At 32.7% G+C, this 23,617-nt stretch overlaps 1 pseudogene; it reads left to right on the forward strand.

The window, feature by feature from the left end:
* The first annotated feature begins 7,755 nt into the window (after window positions 1-7,755).
* Window positions 7,756-11,277, forward strand: LOC149138534 (peroxidase P7-like; annotated as a pseudogene).
* Window positions 11,278-23,617: the final 12,340 nt, after the last annotated feature.

The following is a 23,617-nucleotide window of genomic DNA, read 5'->3' on the forward strand; positions in this document are numbered from 1 at the left end:
AAGAATTGGTTAGGCATGTGTACCTCTACCGATAAATTCTTGGAGTTGACCAAGGTGGGAAGAGAGCATGCAAATTCCCCAGTCGAGTTTAAAGGGGTGATGTTAAGGTAAACTTGACTCAGTGAAAGAGTCAAAAGTTGCTAGTTCCACATTGGTGACTTTGGGCACATGTTTTTGGGAGCCCATGGTATTAGAGCCTATGGATTAAATGTAATGAATCCTTTAAATGGATTAGGTATTCTCCATTGTAATGTGTCAAATTTTAATGGTTGAGCCAAGATGTTGGCCAACTTGGCTGCTTTTAATTCAAGGCATAGTTTAAGCCATATAATAATAATAGATCTATTAGTTGGTTTTTCTCAATTTGTGTTTTCCAAGATAAAATTTGTGTATTTTATATGTTATTGTTGCTATAATTATTTTCTCTCGTATTGTCTTTACTTCTATGGAAAGAGGTGGGAAGTCCCAAGGGGGAGTATCTTCCTAGCATGAAGGTGATTAGCATAGAGGCAAGGTCATTTCTAGTGGGTAAACCTATTTTTGATTGCATAGATGCATATAAGCTTTCTTTGGCACATTATTGTAAACCTACCATGTGAATGCTTAGTGAAAAAGCATGGATGTGTTCCTAGAATCTGCACGCACTCTAAAACATGTATGTGTTCTATTAGCATATATGGTTATTGATTTGTTTATCTTGGCTTAGGTTTAGGGTGATAAAAGTGATGGTTTTGGCTACAAATACATTAAAACGTCCATTTTTCTAAATACCTCTCAATAACTCTATTTTTTATGTTATTTTTGTATATGCTACACAAATCCATCAGTAGTAAAATTATAGACAAATAAAAGTGACTACGAAAATTCCAAGTATATAATTATTTAAGAAATGATATTGTTTAAACTATTTACAATATATGTTGTATCGACTTATATTAGAATCTTAAAATACATACATATGTGCTTCCTATTATAACCTTGTACCTCCTTAACCATCTCTAAAATAAGTTATATGCCACACTAGTATAACCTAAAGTCTACAGTCTAAAAAAAATTTGTTTAATAATATTAAGGTACTCATACCATGCACTAACATGAGCCTTAAAATAATAATAATTTCAAGGATATAATAATTTTCATAATTTTAAAATATACATAAAATGAACATTATAAATTTATAAAAAATAGCCTTACACTAGAATAATGTGTTCTCCACAATTTTACAAATTTGTTTAAGGAAAATCCATCATTAAGATACTCAACACTTGTACTAATGGAAACATATGCATTATATTTTACATGAAAAATAGCATGCCATTATTCCTACATTTTTCCATTATTTAGGAGAATTGTTATTTATAGCATGTCTATTTTTAGAAGATGACATATTCATAGTATGGTCACTTTTAGTAGGTGTTTCCATGAAGGATGAAAAACGGCAATGACTAGGCAATAACATGGTAGTTACATGGAATCTATAGCACACTTGATTGGATATATTTTACTCCTATATAAGTATGCACTCCCCATAGAGACTCCAGTTGTATTCTTGGATTTCAATATTATTATTCTAAACTTTATCTCCTTGAGACTTTAGTCTTGTTTTGGAAACTAGTTCTATTTTTTAAGTTTAAAGTGCTATAAAATTTCCCTCATATGCATAATGTATAATACCATGGGTTTCCAAAACCCATTGGGTATGTGTTATATTTTTTGCACAGATTTAGACACACGATTTTTTGTTTTGCCAGTTTTTATGGTGATGGTGTTCCATCCCATGGTTTTCTAATTCCAATTAAGGAATTAACATTGTAATCTAATCCTACTCAATGGATTAGTGGTTTTAGAGGTCGGTTCTATATATTATTGTAAATAATACAATTGATTCATGACAAAATTAGAAATGTTATGTAGAATTTCCTGTAGATTCACAAGCTCATGCAATTTACTAAAGCACAGGACAAGAATCTACTTCTACTTTCAACCAATGGAAGCCAATAGATTGATGAAAACAATATGAAAAAGAAGAAGATAAATCAATGGCACATAAGATAAGATGTATCTGGGGAAAGCCACTACTCAAAACCTTGTTATCTGTACTGCATATATCAAAAATATGAGTGAAGATACAAAGCTTGTTCTCACTAGAACAATTCCGCACAAGTATGCTCAACTCTCTCAACTCACAAGATAGCTCTTTGCCAACACTTAGCCAATTCTGTAGCTCTCCAAGCCCCTAATCTCTTTCATAATTCCTAGGATGAATAGCCTGTATTTAAAGGGAATTCATGCTTCTAAAACTGCGCAATCAAAACATAGGTCCTTATCTGATTGGATGCATGATGTTTACAACTTAGTAAATCACACAAGTACATTTTCCATGCACTCTAGTCTCAACTGGGTCTTTCTCATAATTGACATGCATGAGTTTCTGATGAGGGAATCTTCAATTAACTAGAGTGACACTTGTGGATGCACTAGTGCACCAACTGACTGTTAACTCTCTATTAGTTCCTCAAACAGTTTGGAACTAATTTAACTTAACATAACTCAGTAAATTGAGTGATCTAATTACAACTCACAATTAAACTCATACTGGACCCCTAAAATTTAGGGAGAACATATGCATGACTACAGAAAGACTTCCAACTCTAAATTCCTAAGCTAATTAAGTTAATTAAACTTAATTAACTATTTACAAGTTTCTATGAGAATAGAATTCTATTTTAATTCTCATTTTAATTCAAGGACAAATTAAACTGGAATTTCTTATTTCCATTTCTCAACATGTTACTCCAAATAATTTGTTGGTTTTGTAGGTTTGGGTTTCTAGGGTAAATCTTTATGTAATATGTGCATTTGTCATCATTTACTTTTTTTATTATTAAGAATATATGTGTGCATTGCATTACCACAAAAGGTTTAAAACTTACAAAAGCCATGGTCTTGAAAAGTAAGAAAACTTTCAGTAAGAATCACATCATCATAGTTTTTCAATATGTTTTGAACCATCTATAAGTGTTAGAATATAGATGTTAATATTGAAAATAATTAATCAAAAGGAAAATTTTAATGAAATGAATATCTAAAAATCAAAATAAAAATAATATTTGGGTCAAACCTAAATAATCAAAACACTAAAATAAAAATAATATTTCAGTCAAACTTAAATAATCGAAACAATTAATTCTAAACATTTAAAAATAAATAAAAGTAATAAATGGTCAAACTTATAAATATAAAAATAATAATAATAATAATAATTAATTAAATTAAATAAATAACTAAATAAATAAACCAATAATGAATAAAATAAAGTAATTAATCATTTATTAGTAGTCAAGATAGAAATACAAATAAATAATAAGAATTAAGAAAATATATATATGAAATAAATAAAAACTTAAGAATCCAATAACTATTAATTTTTCATCCATAATCTTTATTCAGATTGCTTGGCCTCCTTTCAATCTCTATAGATTCCATAAACTTACGGTGATGGATATGATCTATCTTAGCAATGACTCGGGCGTCTTCCATGTAGATGTGGTGTTTGGTATTTTCCACATGTTCTGCTAATGCTAAGGAGCGGGTCCTCCCATGTTTGATGTATGTCGCAAGCTCCTAAATCCTCTGATTTATTAAGCAGTCATTTTCACCAGCATAGGGTGTCTCGCATGAACAAGGGATTACATAAACACCTTTCATATTCTTAGGGTCAACTGGGTCTTTTACAACCATGGTCTCGTAAACCATCATTGATAGATTTCACTTTTATATTAATTAAATTCCTATTTTATAGGAATAAGTGTGCTTTTGAGGAGGGGTTATACCTTACTTTCTAGGATGGAAAGAACACTTCACTTGCCTTGTTATATGTTTACTTTAGTTCTCACTCTATTTCAGCATACTTAACTATGTTTATGGCACTACTAAATTTTTGGCTAGCTAACTCCATTCTTGGGCTACTTAACTAAACTACAATGGGAGTTTATTTTTGGTTTACATGTACATGCAATAAATAAGAAAACCTAGTTCCCATCGTTCCTCTCTCCAAGTGAGTGTTATAAATATGTACTCATGGCATTAAATGAAATACAAGAAATTTCATTGGTCTCTTGACTACTTAAATTGAATTGGTCTCTTTGCCTCTTTGGTCTAAATAGTGGTCTCTTATTCTCTCTTCTTTCTCTTTTGTTTCAAGCTTTCAATTCTTAGTGTTTCTTATTTTTCATAGCTAAATTCTTGTATTATTGTGATCAAAATATAATAGAATCATCCCTCGAAGTTAATAGATTGTTCATTTTCCATGTTTATATTGTCATTAATGTTTCATGAGAAACCACCATTAGCTTACACGCACCCCATGGTTAAAATGGACATTACTTTTGAAACGTGCTCTGAAAACAATATTTGAAAGTTGAAACAAATAGCCCTAATCCAAAAAAATTATCAAATTTTATTTATGTGGATGATTAAAAGAAATCAGTTAAATTGAAGCATGAGTCATACCTCCACTCAATGAACTTTGCAAAATTATAATTCTTGCCTATGATCTCCTATTGGTGAATGATTTTTATGGTTTGTAAAAGAGAGAAGATGATTTCAAACAAATGGTTCAAAGCTTAGCTTCAAAGAAAATTTTGTCTCTTTTATAGCTTGTGAAGTACCAACTATCTCGCTAGTAAAGAGACGTTAACTGCCCACTTTCAAACTTGTGCGCCTTGAAATTGGATTATGATAGTTTCATTGAATTCATAATCCCAAAAATCCTATAAGAGGTCTATTCTAGAGGTAAAAGAAGTTACTTTTTGTTGTGACCAAAATTTTAATGAGAAAACATTTTTCATAAGATTCCAAACCATGTTTTAAATGATGCTCTACCTAAATTGAAATTTTCTAGCTTATCTAATATCTATATTATATAGACTTTTAGGATGCTAATTAAAAGTACCATTATTCATCTAAAATTAAGAAATTTTAATATGTGAAAATAGTCCACTAACCTCTAGATCAAATCTAAATACCACCAAAGGTTTATGCAAAAATACAAAGAAAAGATTTCAAACTTCTTAAGCATAGAGAAAAATCCTTTGAAGTGAGTCTTGAATCAAAAATGTTAATCATTATTCCTGTAGAATTAACAAAAACATCATTAAATGAGTGTCATTATGGATGCCAATCCATCATGGGTCACTACTAGCTTCAACCAATAAGTCAAAATAGAAATTAATGCCCAAACAAGAGGCTCATTCTTAAAAAATAGTTGATGACTAACAAAATGGTGAAGCATAAAGAATCACCCAAGGAAGCATGGCACATCATCCCTCACAATGTTGAACTAGGTGGTTGTTGATGATGGCAAAAGTATGGAGATATAGTTGAAGATGATGATAATGCTAAATAGCCATGAGAGAAACACTCCAATGTGGCTAGCTTCAAGCTCTATAAAGCAAGGCTAGTCCTAAAGGTAAACCCTAGTAACATTCTAAGAAGAATATTCGCAAAAAGGGTCACTACTCAAAGTGAAAATAGATATACCAAAAATAAAATCCATGACAAAAATTACAAACAAAGTGTGAAGAATAATATGTCTTTAACAACTTGATCCATATGCTAAGGAGGCAATCCCAATTAAAAATAGAAACAATACAACCCATGTGAAAAAATAAATAATGCTATGATTTATAAAATGCAACCACAAAAGGAAACTTGCTCCTCCTTCATAGGTTCAGAGGTTCTAATATAGAACTTGTCAAAGGCATGGTTGGAAGATAGGGAATTCCCCTCCAAGCACTTAGTAGAATATCTTTGGGAGGATTGGAAGAAGGGCGAGTTCAAATGGAGATTTTGCCTCATTTTTCTCTATTTCATGGGTGAATTTGATAGCTGGAATTACTCTTAAAAACTCATGGTGTAAACTTTGAAGAAGGGCACTCTTGCTCCAATAAGAAGAGATAGGCTAAGGTTTTTCCCTCCTTACTTCTCACTGGAATCATTATTCATTTCATGGTTGTTGCTATCCAGTTCCGTTCTATTTGGCTATTTTTTCATTGTTGTAAGGTGCAGACTCTCCTATTCGTTTTTTATATTGAAAAGACGATTCGTTAAAGCATAACCATTAATAACCCCATCTTCATCACATTCAAACCCTCATATGAAACAACTTACAAATAATTTTTGATATTGAAAAAACGGTTTGTTAAAACATACCATTAATAATTTTTGATATTGAAAAAACGATTAGTTAAAACATACCATTAATAGCCCCCTTCATCACATTCAAACCCTTCATGAAATAACTTACAAATAATTTTTTTTAAGTAAAACTAATTTATTAAATTAAAATTAAAAGTATGATCTTAACTCTATGTTTAAATAAATTTAAATTTCATAAAATAAACCACAACAAAAATTTAAATCCATCCATCATTATGGTCCATAAAATAAGATTTATATTCTATTTAATAATAATTAAAAAATGAAATAACAATGCAAAAATACCTCGATGAACTTATTAATGACAATAACGGATTACATTGAGGAAAACCAATCTATTAATCATTCGTGAATAAAGCAATTCCCTTTTATTTATTTGAATAAAGTTGTAAACGTCTTAAGCTCACGACACCATAAATAATTGCATAAAGTAGTTTAAGACCTAATTCGCAAATATAACTGTGAATTGACAACTGGCCATAAACAAAATTAAATATAAAATCTACATTCAATTTTGGTTACTTTACACCTCCATTTGCACAGGGAAAACCATACATATATTATATTTCGTGGATGGTTTGCACAGGAAAAACCATACATATATTCTATTTGGTGGATGGTTGCTTCGTAATTCAATTCCCTGCGCTTTATTCGCATGTAATAATTCATCCTCCTCCTAACATCATAAAATAATGCTGAAAGTATTATAGTTACTTCACGGTATAACCGTGAGTTGACAAGTGACCATAAACAAACCTTTATTGCAGCTTTTGGTTCATATCCACATTCGACAGCTGACCAGAAACAGGAATTTATTGGATCTGTAGGTTTAGATTGAACGTTTGTTTTATTTTCTTATGGGTTGAGGACGACTCTGCAACTTTACAATAATGGATCAATATGGAAATTTATATCATCAGCAAAAGATTTGGTTATGGCATTAAGGAAACCACATAAATGCTGAATGACGGTCGAGAACTCGTGGAAAATGTGCAAATTTTAAGAATATACCAGAATTTAACTATTAGGTAAGAGGTCAGATTCTAAGATATTCTGGAAATCCGCGATCTATATAAGTTTTGGTAATGCAAAAAAAATTTGTTCATGAGCGATATATTAGTTGGTTTGCATTGGGTTTCTTATAAAGTTATGCGGTGCTTGCAAACTAAGATTGAGACTGAGTACAGTGAAATCTTAATCAATCATTTTTCCATCTAATATTAGATTAATGTTAATATAGAAACACCATAGAGGAAAAAAACAATCCTCATAACACGCTTCTTTCCCTGTCTCGGGGCGGGCCATGCAGGAACTTGAGAACTACGCACAGGACCACTCCTTTATGACCTTTAGGGAGAAGCATGTGCAGGACCACTCGTTTATCACCTTTAGGGAGAAGGCATCTACAGCAAATCAATGAACGACCCCTAAGACTTTTATATGCTGTTATAAATTGGTAATCATAGATCTCCCAGAACAACCCTGCAAATTGCTAAGCAAATTAGTTTAGTTTGAAGCGCTTTTCCATAACGAACAATGGCTGTTTTGATGAAAAGCCTCCTTTCATGCATTGCTGTAATGATGTTTATGTGTTCGATTACTAACAGCGTGCATGGTCAACTGAGCTCAACGTTTTATAACAATTCTTGCCCGGCGGTTCTGTCGATAGTGCAAGCCGCAGTGAAGCAAGCAGTGGCTCAGGAAAAACGTATGGGGGCATCGCTTCTCCGCCTCCACTTCCACGACTGCTTCGTTAATGTGAGTGAAAGAATTCAGTTTTATCATTCAACGTGATTAATAACAGTATTCTTTAATTTTATTAGATTTTTTTGTGTCCGAATCTGGTAGAAAAATTTGAGGTTAAATTTTGATTTGCGTTATTTAAACTGTTTTTTTTTTACTTTATACATGAATTCAGCACTTTGAGAAATTTTTAGAGCACTTTGAGTGCAGGGGTTACCCATCAATTTTGTGATTTCAATAAATTCTTGCAAGATTTTAGAGAAATTAGAGAAAAATAATCTACAGAAAAACTTCCAAATTTTTTTAACAAAAACAACTCTACTGAAAATAAGAATTTACCAAAGACAACTCTACTAAGAATAATGGTTTAAATAAGTTTATGAATATAGAATAGTATATTTAGTGAAAAGCATATTTAGTAATACTCATTGATTTTGTTGCATTGAATGTTGAAATTTGCCATTAATAAAAAATTAAAATATTAATGAAATTGTTTAATATTTAACTTCAAAGTTATTATTGTAATCAATTTTATTTTATTTTATTAGTTTTTTTTCAATTTTCTTTTAATATGTAATTTTTTTTATCTAAATTAAATTTATAAACATGTAAATAAATTTATTAATTTAAAAAATTATGGAGTATTTTAATGATGTAAATTTACTTATCCAATACATACTATTTTAGCAATCTCGTTAATTTTAAACAAAAATAATCAAAAACATATTTAAAAATAATCAAAATTTATAACAACTAAATGAAGGTGTACTCCTATTAAAAATTAAAAAAAAACACTTTATATGTATTAAAAATTAAAAAAAATACCTTATAAACCTACATCGAATTTTTAAAACTAACTCATATCAAATTGTATTTTCAGTAACCTTGTAAATATACAGGAATTTTTAAATTTTTAAATTTTTAAAAACTTACTCATATCAAAGTGACGATATATTTTAACTCTTTAAAGTTTTTGTTTTTTTTTTTAATTTTATTTTAAATTATGTAATTTCTATAACTCAATTATTTATATATATATATATAATTTTGACTCTTTTTAATTAAATTTTAAATTTTGAATTAGATAATATATATATATATATATATATAACAAAAAATATATATATTTCACCAATCTACTACACTTATGTTCAACATGTTTTAAATAGCCTCCAAAAAAATCACTATCTCACCAACCCATTACATCTATATTCAATAAAACTAATTATATTTTCTCACCAGCCCATTACATCTATATTCAATAAAACTAATTAAATAAATATAACTATAAATAAACTTTACAATTTGGACAACCTTATTTAATTTTTAATTCTTAGAAAAATACAGAAATTAAAAGAATGATTTCCTAATTTTTACATTATATTTCCTATAATTAATTATCTTCATTACATCTATATTCAATAAAACTAATTAAATAAATAAAACTATAAATAAACTTTACAATTTGGACAACCTTATTTAATTTTTAATTCTTAGAAAAATACGAAATTAAAAGAATGACTTTGCTAATTTTTACATTATATTTCCTACAATTAGTTATCTACATAAACTGATGATTATTTAGCCAACTTGGAGTATTCCAATTCATGTATTTATTTAGTTCATAGAATCTTGGATTCAGGGTGTGGGTAGTCACTACTCTTTAACATTCCTTATGATAGGTCGGATCCCATGGGTATTAAACAAAAAAATACGGATGCATTTAGTTATTCTGGTTACACAATTTTTGAAGGTTTTCTTTATTGCAGGGCTGCGATGGGTCGGTGCTGTTGGACGACTCCTCCACTCTAACCGGCGAGAAGACAGCCATTCCCAATAACAATTCGGCGAGAGGTTTCGAAGTGATAGATAACATAAAAACCCAGGTCGAGAATGCTTGCAGCGGAGTCGTTTCTTGCTATTGCTGCACGCGATTCTGTTGTGGAAGTAAGCTCTGTTGTTGTCGTTCTGTTTTGAAGGATTTCTTAGAACTGAAACCCTCCTGAGAATATGTTGAAATAAGCTATGGTGTTGTCGTTCTTGTTTTGAATAATTTCTTGGAACTGAACCGCTCCTGATTATATCAAGTAATAATGAATATGTTATATAAAATTGTTAATTACCAGTTGGGTGGGCCTTCATGGACGGTGATGCTGGGGAGGCGAGACTCGAGAACAGCAAACTTAAGCGCCGCAAACGCTAACATTCCGCCCCCCACTTCCAATCTAAGCACCATCATCTCACTATTCAGAGCGCAGGGGCTATCCACAACGGAAATGGTTACACTTGCTGGTAATATTATTTTTTTCCATACAATAATAGTATAATGCATTAATTATCATAAATAAAATTGTAATTAGGAGAAAATATATATTTTTGGGGAGTGTTTTTAATATTTGGCAATCACAAAGATATGGGTACAGTTAAATAATTGACGACGGTCTTGTTGATTGTTAAATATTAGGCGAATCAGCCATCTAGATAATATTATTTTTTCATACCATAATAGTATAATGCATTAATTATCATAAAATTGTAATATTTTATATATTTTTGGTGAGTGTTTCTAATATTTGGTAATCTGAAGTATATGGGTGCTGTTAAATAATTTACCACGTCCTGTTGATTGCTAAATATTCCGCTAATCAGTAATCGAGATAATATTATTTTTTTGTACTATAATAGTATAATGCATTAATTATCATAAAATTATAATTAGGGTGCCGTTAAATAATTGAGGCCGTCCTTTGGTTGATTGTTAAATATTTAGTGAATCAGTAATTCAGATAAAAATGTTAGTTGAGTTCCGTATTTCTTTGAAATAAAATTCCATAATTGTGGTTCCGAAAATAAACCACTTAATAAAAAAGACCACTTAATAAAAAAGTAGCCATCAATATGATATGATATATTCAATCCGCAGGTGCTCATACTATCGGGCAAGCTCGGTGCGTGAGTTTCAGAGGGCATATTTACAACGACACCAATATAGACACTACGTACTCTATTTCATTACGTTCAAAGTGTCCTCCTACCAACGGCTCTGGAGACAGCAAGCTGTCGCCACTGGATTATGTGACTCCCACCACCTTTGACAATAACTACTACAACAATTTGAAAATCAAGAAAGGGCTTCTCCACTCCGATCAGGAAATCTTCAACGGAGGCTCCACTGATTCAGAGGTGACTTTGTACAGCACCAACGTGAACAATTTTTTCTCCGACCTTGCTGCCGCCATAGTAAAGATGGGGAATATCAAACCTCTGACGGGCAGCACCGGAGAGATCCGAAAGAATTGCAGGAAGCCTAACTAGCCAACCTGTGAACCGGCCGTTGTCTGCCGAATAGTTTAGTGTGTTTAGTTATCCGACCAGCACGGTGTCCTTAATCTGAAAGTGGAAGTCTTCGATTTTTAATTTGCCTAAACTCTTTAATTTGTAATCGCTCTGAGCATTATGAAGACGTCCTCGAGCAATAAACGGCGTAGGTTGAAAATAATAATATTTTTTTTTAATTTATGACTTTTACAAAGTGGAATTGACAATAAATGTGCTGCGCCTAATTTTATTTGGAAGGCATGTCATCATTTTACTTGCCTGAAAGACTTAGATTGCATTTTAGTTTTATTTGTTAAGTAGTTGTGAGTTTTGATGTTTTCAGATACATCACAGCTACATAAATAAAAGAGTTTAAAAGTTAACTTTCTCTTATTTTAAACTAAAAAATTCTCATTAAATAATAAAAGCATCATGCACTTTTGACTTTTTAAAATAATTGAAAATATTTATTTATATTATTAAAATACCTTAATTATATAAATTAAACTATAGAGATTTATTTTTATTTTTCATTTTTCAGTGGAGATTTTTAACTTATAAATAGGCTTTATTGCAATACTATGGCTTATCAATACTAAATTCATATTTTCTTAATTGATCAATTTAATTAACTAACATATATCCATCTAACAAGCACTAAGAGGTATCAAATTATTATTATTATTATTATCGAATTTTAAGGTCACAGGCAAGGAGACACCAAACTGGTGTATGAGACCTCTTGCTTGTGGACAAGGGGCCCACCTCCATGCAACGATTTGACTGCTAAGTCGACCATACATACTCTAAGACCCCTTGGCTTTGAGCCTGTGGCCTCTTATGAGGAAACACATGTGTTGAAATCGTAATTTCAACGCAGCGGCAACATCGCCAGAAAACGTTAAGCTACCCGCCTGGAACTTCTCGGACCAGCTTTCCGATGAAGGAATAATCCGGCAAGGAGCTCCGAGAAAATATGGAGCTGACACGTGGTTTACCACTGACGTAACGCAACGTAAGTTTCTCGGGAGGTATTGGTCAGTCATATGATGCCTTCCGATATTTATTACCGCCGTCCGATCTGCCTATTCATCCTCCACCGTCGATCTCCAAAGCTGCTGCCCGCCTGCGTCAAAAAGAATTTATTTCTGCGTGGAGTATAAGACTTTCTCTGTTGACTGCCACTCCTGTCTGCAAAAAGGAATTAAATTGAATTTATTGCGGGTCGTAAATGGTTGGCAGAACATTTATTTTTATTACTTTTACACCAATGAGAGGTATGGGCATAAAAAGTCATATTCACGTATTATCCTTTTGGAAATGCATTGGATATGCATTAAAAAAAACTAAAACAAATGCATATGTTTTTTTGTAATATGCGTTGACCATATATGATTGAAAAACCCACGGTTGTAAATAATTTTTATGCACGAAGGTATGGTGGATATTAATGACAGGTATGGTCATTATATCATGATATATACGCAATGTAAAATTCATATGAAGGTAGAGCTCGGTGGGTTGTAATGTTTTTAAGTGTTGGCCATTGTGAAATGAGAGCTTAGGGGAGCGAAAAGAATAGTGTGCACAGCAGTGCATGAAAAAGAGCAGAAGTGGAGCATATATGTTATGCAAGGTTATTGTTGCATATGAGAGTGGTGTAACGCGCAGCAGCGAAAGAGCAGGGAGTGCTCAGAATGAAGACCAGCACATGAAGCAGGTGAAGACATTGCACGGTAGTGCATAGATTTTTTTTAATGTATTGGGTATGCATTGAAATGCAGGAGAAAAGAACGCACAATTATCTTTGAAATTGTGAATGTAATTTACTGCATATGTAAAAGTTTGTTTTACAGCAGTATGTGTAAAATATTTTTACAGCAGTATGTGTAAAAATAGTTTTACACCAGTAAAGTGAAAAGGGGTTTTACAGCAGTAAACCCAGCACAGTGAACTCTCAGGTGGAGAGAAAAGACAGAGTTTTTATTTTTGATGGGTGAAAGTAATTTTGGTAAATCCCTCTGAGTGAAAGAGGATGAATGTGTATCAGTGTTTTTGTTTTAATGAATAGAAATGATTTTATGGTGTGTAATACTCTGTTCAGTCAATTTTTTTATTAAAGGCTTCCCTGCACAAAGATCTTGGAACAGTGGAAACAGAGCATTGGCTCTGTGGTGTTAGTTTTTGTTTGGTTTTGGTATTTTTCCCATTTAAAAATACCCAACAGTGGTATCGGAGCTAGTCCAGGATCTTTGGTGGTGACAAAGAAGCTGAAGGAAAGACTCTTGTTGCAGCAGCAGTAAAGCTTCTCCAGCAGTGTGAAGTTTCAGCCAAAGGGATTCAGGTATTTCTCAAGTTTTTGTGTTACTGTTAAAGGAACAGTCAGTGATTTAAAAGAAAACACAGTCAAGTATTTAAAGCCTAGATAAGGATGGCAAGGTCAAAGAAGAAAGCCTCCAAACCTGCTAAAAATGTATCTCCCTCCTCTACTAAACTAGAAGGCAATCCATTTGAATACATTCTATTTGAAACCCCAATGTTTGATGGAAACTTTGATGTATGGGAAATAATGATGAGGGCTTTCCTAATGTCTGAGGGGATTGAAGTCTGGGAGTCAGTGATTGATGACAGCAAGATGGATAAAGAATCCATGGAGTATGATGCACAAGCAGCAAAACTAATCTTGGATGGTCTCCCTGATTCTGTGAAGAAAAATCTAGGAAAATATACATCAGCAAAGGATATATGGGACAGACTGCATGACCTTCATGCAAAGGGAGCACTGACCATGACAATGAGTCAAGAAGAACCCATCATAGAAGCTGAGAATGAAAAGCTTGACCTCATCAAGCTTCAAGTAAAGGAAAGGGATGATGAGCTTGCCAAGCTCAAGAAGGACCTGGATCAATGCAAGAGGAAGCATCATGAAGAAGTCATATCCATGACAAATCAGCTGGATGAAGCAAAGAAGCAGGAAGATGCCTTGACAAGTCAACTTGAACAAAGGCACATGAGAGTGAATAAGCTTGTAGAAGAGATTGGACAGTACAAGGTAGAAGTCTCCTTCCTTAAGTCCGAACTACAAGAAGCTAGGAAGCAAGCACAAGAAGCTGAGAAGAAAATGGAGAGCAGTCAAGCAAAAATCTCCAAAATGAAGTCTGATATTATCTCCCTCAAAATAGTAGCAGCTGAAGCTACTCGTAGCAAGGAAGAAACTGAGGGACAACTAGCAAAGAAAAATAATGAATGTGAAAAGTTGGAAGAAGAGATTGTCCTCCTCAGGAAGAAGGTTGAAGGGATGAACAAGATCATGAAGAGCTCTCAAGCATTGGATGACATGCTTAGCTATCACAGATCCCCATTTGATAAATCAGGACTTGGGTATGTAGGTGAACCCTCAAACAAGGATGAGGATGCTTTAAGCAAAGGAGATGTGAAGAAGCCAGAAAGAGATGGTGATGCTCCTAGTTCCAGCAAAGGCAAGGAGAAAAATGAAGGCTGCAATAGAAGAGATCCTGCTCCAAGTAGAAAATCAGCTCCAAGAAGAAATGTAGCTGATGGCAAAGAGGCAAGAGGCAATGATGATCGTCAAAGGATCTCAAGGCTGCAAGGATTCAGAAGTACATCAAGAAAACCTCCATCTCCCAGGTACCAAAGTTCATTTTATGGTTATTGTTGTGCTTGCTCAAACTTTGGTCATATGGCAAAAGACTGTAGAGCATTTCATGGAGATAAATGTTGTGGTCTTCGACATCCTCCAAGAAACAATTTTAGAAGAAATCATGAAATGTCATTCATGAAAAATGTTGAATGTTTCAAGTGTCATAACATTGGGCATATGGCACGTGAGTGTAACTTGACATGGGCTCTTACACAAGCTAGACCCATGCAAAAGAAGAAAGTTACACAAGTATGGAGAAGGAAGGTAATACAATCTGAAAACCCCCTGAACTCCCCAGTGGATCTAAATTTGTTTTGAGAAAACTTGCCAAAAGAAGACAAGCATACATTAAAGGGGAGCTTGTAACTTTTTGTTGCTGAACTGTATTAACAGTCATTTGTTGATGGAGGATGTATTGCAGCGCAGCAGTTGCAAATGAAATCTTTGTTAATCCCTCTAAAAGGTAATATGCAGCAGTGATGAAATCAATAATGTTTTTGCTTTGTGTTTATGTAATATGCACAGAAATGCATAAAGAAGAAAAGATGGCAGTGCTGAAATGTAAAGAGCAGCAGCGAGATAAGAGAAAAATGCAAAGCATGGAGACCCTCACAGCAGTGGGAAGATAGAGCATAAGACAGCAGTTTGGAAATTGTTTTTTGGAGCACATGGATTAGAATGAACAGCAGTTTGAAATTTTTGTGTGGTGCACATGCATTGAAATGCATAGCAATGGAAGGTAGTTTCCTTCTATGTAATATGAGAGAACATACTCACAGTAGAGTGAGTATAATACACAGCAGATTTTTAATGCACATGGGTAAATAAGAATGTGTGTGGCAGCAGCAAATCGAAAGGTATTGCACAGCAGTGCATTATAAAAAAAATGAAGATGAAGATTGTGTGAAGCAAGGGTGTAAAAAGAAAAGGCAGCAGCCTGTGTTATTTTTTTTGTGTGGAGAATGAAGTGCCAAGAGTATGGGCACAGCAGTATGATGAAACAAAAGGCAGCCATAGTGCAAATTGCAGAGGCAACGCAGCAGCAAATAAAAACCCAGGGATGACAGTCTATGGTTATGGGTATGGACAGCAGTGAATATGAAAAATGCAGCAACAAGAAGTTATGGACAGCAGCATGATGGCAAGAAGGAGAAGCACACAGCAATGCAAATGTGAAAAATGCAGCAGCAAGAAGTTTTGAACAGCAGCACATGCAAAAGAAATTTTCCTTACAACAGTAAAGGTAAATGTAATAAATTTGTTGTTCATTGAATTGAAATGCAATATATGCAACAGCAGTGAGTGTAAGAAATGTTTACACACAGCAGTGTAAATTTGTAAGTTGGGACAGTGTAATTGTTCCAGAAAAGACAGAGTATTTTGTCTTTGAAAAGTGCACAAGCAGTGCAAGTGTAGACACAGCAGTGTGGGATAGACACAACAAAGAAGATGGCACAACAGTGCAGAAGAGAATATGCAGCAGCATAAAAGAACAATGTAATGAGTTTGCACACACAGCAGTGCAATGATTGTTTGTTTTTGAAACTGCATGTAAAGCAGTGTCTGTTTGTAATCCCTCTGTTAATGAGGAAGGTGTTTTTCAGCACAGTCATTTGGTGAAACCCTCTATTAAAGAGGAAGGTGCTTTTCAGCACAGTGATATGGTGAATCCCTCAGTCAAGAGGAAGATGCTTTTCAGCATAGTGTGGTAAATCCCTCTATCAAGAGGATGATGCTTTTCAGCATAGTCACATGGTGAATCCCTCTGTCAAGAGGAAGGTGCTCTTCAGCACATTGTTATGGTGAATCCCTCTGTCATGAGGAAGGTGCTCTTAAGCACAGTTTCAGGTTAATCCCTCTATTAAGAGGAAGACAACTTTGTTTGTTTGTGAACTGCATCAGAAGCAGTTGGTGAATCCCTCTATGTGAGGAAGATATTCTTGTAACAGCAGTTAGTGAATCCCTCTATGTGAGGAAGTGTTTGGGTAAGATTGAATGCCCAGCTGTTGAAATTAAAGGGGAGTGTTGAAATCGTAATTTCAACGCAGCGGCAACATCGCCAGAAAACGTTAAGCTACCCGCCTGGAACTTCTCGGACCAGCTTTCCGATGAAGGAATAATCCGGCAAGGAGCTCCGAGAAAATATGGAGCTGACACGTGGTTTACCACTGACGTAACGCAACGTAAGTTTCTCGGGAGGTATTGTTCAGTCATATGATGCCTTCCGATATTTATTACCGCCGTCCGATCTGCCTATTCATCCTCCACCGTCGATCTCCGAAGCTGCTGCCCGCCTGCGTCAAAAAGAATTTATTTCTGCGTGGAGTATAAGACTTTCTCTGTTGACTGCCACTCCTGTCTGCAAAAAGGAATTAAATTGAATTTATTGCGGGTCGTAAATGGTTGGCAGAACATTTATTTTTATTACTTTTACACCAATGAGAGGTATGGGCATAAAAAGTCATATTCATGTATTATCCTTTTGGAAATGCATTGGATATGCATTAAAAAAAACTAAAACAAATGCATATGTTTTTTTGTAATATGCGTTGACCATATATGATTGAAAAACCCACGGTTGTAAATAATTTTTATGCACGAAGGTATGGTGGATATTAATGACAGGTATGGTCATTATATCATGATATATACGCAATGTAAAATTCATATGAAGGTAGAGCTCGGTGGGTTGTAATGTTTTTAAGTGTTGGCCATTGTGAAATGAGAGCTTAGGGGAGCGAAAAGAATAGTGTGCACAGCAGTGCATGAAAAAGAGCAGAAGTGGAGCATATATGTTATGCAAGGTTATTGTTGCATATGAGAGTGGTGTAACGCGCAGCAGCGAAAGAGCAGGGAGTGCTCAGAATGAAGACCAGCACATGAAGCAGGTGAAGACATTGCACGGTAGTGCATAGATTTTTTTTAATGTATTGGGTATGCATTGAAATGCAGGAGAAAAGAACGCACAATTATCTTTGAAATTGTGAATGTAATTTACTGCATATGTAAAAGTTTGTTTTACAGCAGTATGTGTAAAATATTTTTACAGCAGTATGTGTAAAAATAGTTTTACACCAGTAAAGTGAAAAGGGGTTTTACAGCAGTAAACCCAGCACAGTGAACTCTCAGGTGGAGAGAAAAGACAGAGTTTTTATTTTTGATGGGTGAAAGTAATTTTGGTAAATCCCTCTGAGTGAAAGAGGATGAATGTGTATGAGTGTTTTTGTTTGATGGGTGAAAGTAATTTTGGTAAATCCCTCTGAGTGAAAGAGGATGAATGTGTATGAGTGTTTTTGTTTTAATGAATAGAAATGATTTTATGGTGTGTAATACTCTGTTCAGTCAATTTTTTTATTAAAGGCTTCCCTGCACAAAGATCTTGGAACAGTGGAAACAGAGCATTGGCTCTGTGGTGTTAGTTTTTGTTTGGTTTTGGTATTTTTCCCATTTAAAAATACCCAACAACATGCTCTTATCCAAGAGGTTTGCATATCAAGAGATTTGATCTCTCTTAACGCTTGGTAGATCCGGAGTTAAAGATGATTGGGAGTTAAGATCGATCTAGGTTGGTTTAATTTTCCCTTTAAATAATCTATATTGCACATGAATACCATGTACCATTTTTATTTTATTTTGAGCCAGTTAAAATGTTTACACTACATTAATTTTTTTTTCTAATTTTATTTATTTAATTTAATTTAATTTTTAATTTTATCTAATTTTACGTAGTCAAAATTTTAAACATTATATTACAACATCTCTATCATATTGGGAGAACCTCTCGTACAAAAAGATATGAAATAGTATATGTAATTAAGATAAATCTCAACATTTCTATAAAATATGCAATATTGCATAGAAGTTAAATATCAGTAATCCACCTAATAATTATTTATAATTAAATTAAAATTAAAAGTCCTATTCCACATGCATATCTACATAAATATCTTTAACCAAAAATATTTTAAGTCTAAGAAAACTATAATCCTACTTATTGTAATAAAAAAAATTGAATATATTTGTTATCCTTCCAAAAATTAACTCATTCTAATTCTAATTTTAGAAATTCAATTTTTCATATAAATAGTCATTATTTATTGTTAATAAGTTATATGAAAGGAAATGTGACAATTTTTCCTTTCAACTATCAGTGTTACATCTAACTACTTATTTGGAGAAAAAGAAGAAAACATTTTTTTTAATGTATTTTTGTCGCATCTCCTTAAAGGTTTATTCAAATGTAAAGTTTAGACATTCGTTGGATACGAAATTAAATTTAACATCCAAGAAGCACCCATTTTTCATATTTTTTAACATACCCACAGTACAAAAATTGAAAATACATGAAAAATAAGGTTTATTCAAATGTAAAGTGTAGACATTTGTTGGATACGAAATTAAATTTAACATCCAACAACACCCATTTTTGCATATTTTTTTAGCATACCCACAGTACAAAAATTGAAAATACATGAAAAATATATTTTAAACCTATGTATTTTAAAAATTTTCCATTGTGTCTACTAAAAAACATGCAAAGTAGGTGCTAGTTGGTTGTGTAATTTAGTTCCACATCCAAGGAATGTCTATCCTTGATATTTGAGTACTTAGAAAAATATAATTAAAAAATAATAATTTTATTTCTTTTTCTATAAAAAATCATCTCTTATTTTATTATTTTAACTATTATGTTATTACTTTCCTTACTAGACCTATTTTAGAGCTCAAAATTTATGTAATGGTACGCTCACCAAATACCATTTTCATTTTTTCTTATAATTTATAATTTATTAGGATCACCTATTTTTTAAATATGAAATAATTAAAAAATAATAAATTTATTTCTTTTCCTCTAAAAAATCATCTCTTATTTTATTATTTTAACTATTATGTATCATCTCTTATTTTATTATTTTATCTATTATGTTATTACTTTCCTTAGGAGACCCATTTTAGATCTCAAAATTTATGTAATAGTAGACTCACCAAATACCATCTTCATTTTTTCTTATAATTTATTTGAATCACCTATTTCTTAAATATGAAATGGCAAGCCAAGAGAAATGGACATTCCGCTATCATGCATATTATCCCATTTCGCTCTCTTATCAACATCATTAGGAGGGATTTCTTATACCAAGTAAATTTGATATAATCCTTTACCTCCTAGTACATCATGTGGGATTTCCATAGAAGAAATTAGTACTAATAAGAAAAAATTCACTTGAGGTGGACATATTAAAATATACAAATAATATAGTATAAAAAGTTAACAATGATTTTCTAAATGGAAAACTTTCCAAAAAATAGGTTGTTTAGAAAAAGTAGATTTCGGATGTGAAAGTTATACCTTTTAAAAAAGTCATTATAAAAAAAACCACATGGTTATATATATATCTATAGATAAAAGACTTGAATTTCGTGTAAGCTTGCTTCAAATAAATTATTTTATGAAGTGATCCATTTTTATAAGGTTAGAATTATTTTTATAACAAAATTACTTTATAAATAAAAGTTACAAGCAAAAAATAACTAAAAAATTGTTAAAGTTATTTTTTTGGTGATTCACTGTGAAATACATTTACAATGAAGTTAAAGAAATAAATTAAATTTGTGTGAATTTTTCAAAAAATAACTTAAAAGAGATTTGAACTTAAAACCTATTACTAAATAAATTAACTTTTAATTAAGTATCGATAAAAAAACATAACCATGATAGTCAAAAAGGATGGGGATGTTGGTATTGTTATTATTGTGATTGAAAATATTTCTTGAAGTGAGTGCTGACCAAAAAAAATATCCTTATCAAAAAACAACATTTTGAAACTAAAATTAAATAAATAAATAATAAAAATATATAAGGTAATCTTTGTTAATCTTTGTTGTTGTTCTTGTTTTGAATAATTTCTTAGAACTAAAGCCATCTAATTATATCAAATAATAACTAATATATTTTATGTTAATTACCAGTTGGGTGGGCCTTCCTAGACGGTGATGTTGAGACTCGAGAACAACAAACTTAACCGCTGCAAACTCTAACATTTCACTGCCCACTTCCAATCTAAGTTCCGTCATCTCATCTCACTATTCCGAGCGCAGAGGCTCTCCACAATGGAAATGGCCACACTAGTTGGTAATATTATTTATTTCCTACAATACAATTCACTAATGATTATAAAAATTTATTATAATTCATGGTTGGTAATTTAACAAAATATATATTTTTGGGTCCTGTTGAGTTGATATGATAGGTCATCTATCACATTTAGAATTTCCTATTGATGTTTTAGAATTCATATGAACTACATTGGATGGTTAGAAGAAAAATATAAATGTAATGCATCTAAAAAAATATATTAATATCAATTACAAAATCTTTTATTCAACAATGATATTACATGTTCAATTTATATGTGCTAATATTTTAGGGCAAGTTCGGTGCGTGAATTTCACAGACCATATTTACAATAACACTAATTCTTGCTAGGACTACAACAATCTCTTCTTTTTCATTATTTTGTTTGTTTAAGAGAATGAAAATGAGGACCTTCTAAAAAAAATCTTTTTTTAGTCTTTTGGCAGCTGATACATCCAAAAGGGGAGAGACATGGGTCTAGTGAGTCTTAATCAGAGATTAAAAAATCATCTTTTAACCATGTTAAATTCATCTTAAAAGGGTTGGAAGGTTTCTTAAGGGCCCCTTTTATGTCCAATAAAATGGGGCAATGGTTTGAAATGCCTCCCTCACCAATCCATTGTTTAACCATGGGGAGATATTCTAGAAGAGCTTCAGCGAGGAGGAATTTGTCGATTATATTAACAACCCAATCATCCCCTAAACGTTGATTTCTCCAAGTAGGTGAAATTTTAACAGGTTCCACATCCACCAACATACAACAAGTAAGCCTACTCCGGAAGAAATCCACTCAAGGATCCGGCTTGGCCCAAAGGCCCCAAGATTCTAAATGACCCAGAGAGAAATTTATGTCACCACTAATCATGGTATTGTTTAATCAAAGAAGGGATTTATTCAAGAGCGAATCCCAAAAATCAGTTTGATTTTGAGATGGTCCATAGATGTTAATTAAGATAAGAGCTTGACCCAGAACCAGAGAATAGACCTCAATCACATAACCAACTCGATGCTTCAGATATTGGAAACTTGAACCTAATGGGATTTCCAGCCCACATCAAGACAACCTCCCCCACCACACACCCTTTCAAACGACCAAAGGTATCTACAGCTGAGAAAGACCATCAATTCAGTAGGGATTCAAGGTACAAAGAAATTTGGATGTTATTACCAAGAGTTTCTTGAAGGAAGATAATATCTAGTTCGTTTACTTCGACAAGTCCCTTTATATATATTTTTTTAGAGGGACAAGCAATACCCCAATAATTGAAAGACATTAATTTCATTTGGGAAACTCCAAGGAGGTTTGGATAGCTCTAAGGGCCCCTCTAATAGACAATTTCTTATCGACAGTAAGATCTTCATGGGCTTTTTCTTTGACTTGGGATAAGAAGGATTGTCTTCCACGGATTTGGCCCTCCACATAGGACAAAGAAATTTGTCCCAATCCCTAGGCAATACCTCCCATATGGGGAACCACAAGACGAGAGTGGTTGTTACTTAGGACATCATCGATGTCATGAAACTTAGAAGAGGTAAAAGAAAAAGAGGATGATGATGGGGACATATCACCAAGGGTATTAAAAACAAGGAAAAAAGTTGGGTTGAGATGGGAAGAGGATAAAAGAGAAGGGATACAAGAGCTAGCAACATAGAATCCCATAGATGCTTGAGGACTACATGTCTGAGAATGAGAAAAAGAAAAACCAACATCACTAAAAAGAAGATATGAGGAAGAGAAGGAAGTGGCATGGTACCTTCATAATTCGGAGCTGAGAGGGAAGAAGGATGGACATATGGCTGAGAACCCTCATTCATCCGCAAGGAAACTTGAACATCATCATAAAATCCCATATAATTCATGCAAGATATAGATACCAACATCTTCTAAGATTGGACCCTCAGTTCATTAGACTCATCAACCTAAGAAAAACCTTGGTTTTGTTCGTCTTCTTGTGCAGAGGAAGCATGCAATATTTTGTGAGGTGCCTGTGTTTATGCCACTCCTACATCTAAAAGGGACTCCTATGTAGTCCAACTCAAGAGAGCATGTATGTTGACTTTTTTCCACAACCATAGTTTAAAAAAAAAATCAATTTAGTCTTTAACCAAAACATGTTTTGTGAAAGTTCAAAATTATTTTTGAAAAAAATATTACTTCACTACCAAGAAAAATTGAAGGAAGATCAAAACTAAATAGAAGAAATAATCTATCAATGTCAAAGAAAATCACAAGTATCAAAAACAATCATCAAATAATTTTTGCATAAAAAAATTCTACAAAAGGTTTTATGATTTTGTTGTGTTACTTGTCAAAGAAAATCACAAGTATCAAAAACAATCATCAAATAATTTTTGCAGAAAAAAATTCTACAAAAGGTTTTATGATTTTGTTGTGTTACTTGATATAATTATTTGACTCAGTTCAACTTTATGTTGGAGATCATCTTTTTGGAAAAAATTGTGTGGAGAAACTACAATGTCCGATGTTTCGGGTGAACACTTCACCCATCTTAGAGACCGTGCACACCCTTTAGGTTTTA

The sequence above is a fragment of the Pinus tabuliformis genome, chromosome X (assembly GCF_031772625.1).
Source record: "Pinus tabuliformis cultivar Carrire ecotype Pingquan chromosome X, CPIR1, whole genome shotgun sequence".
In the NCBI taxonomy this organism is placed as follows: Eukaryota; Viridiplantae; Streptophyta; class Pinopsida; order Pinales; family Pinaceae; genus Pinus; species Pinus tabuliformis.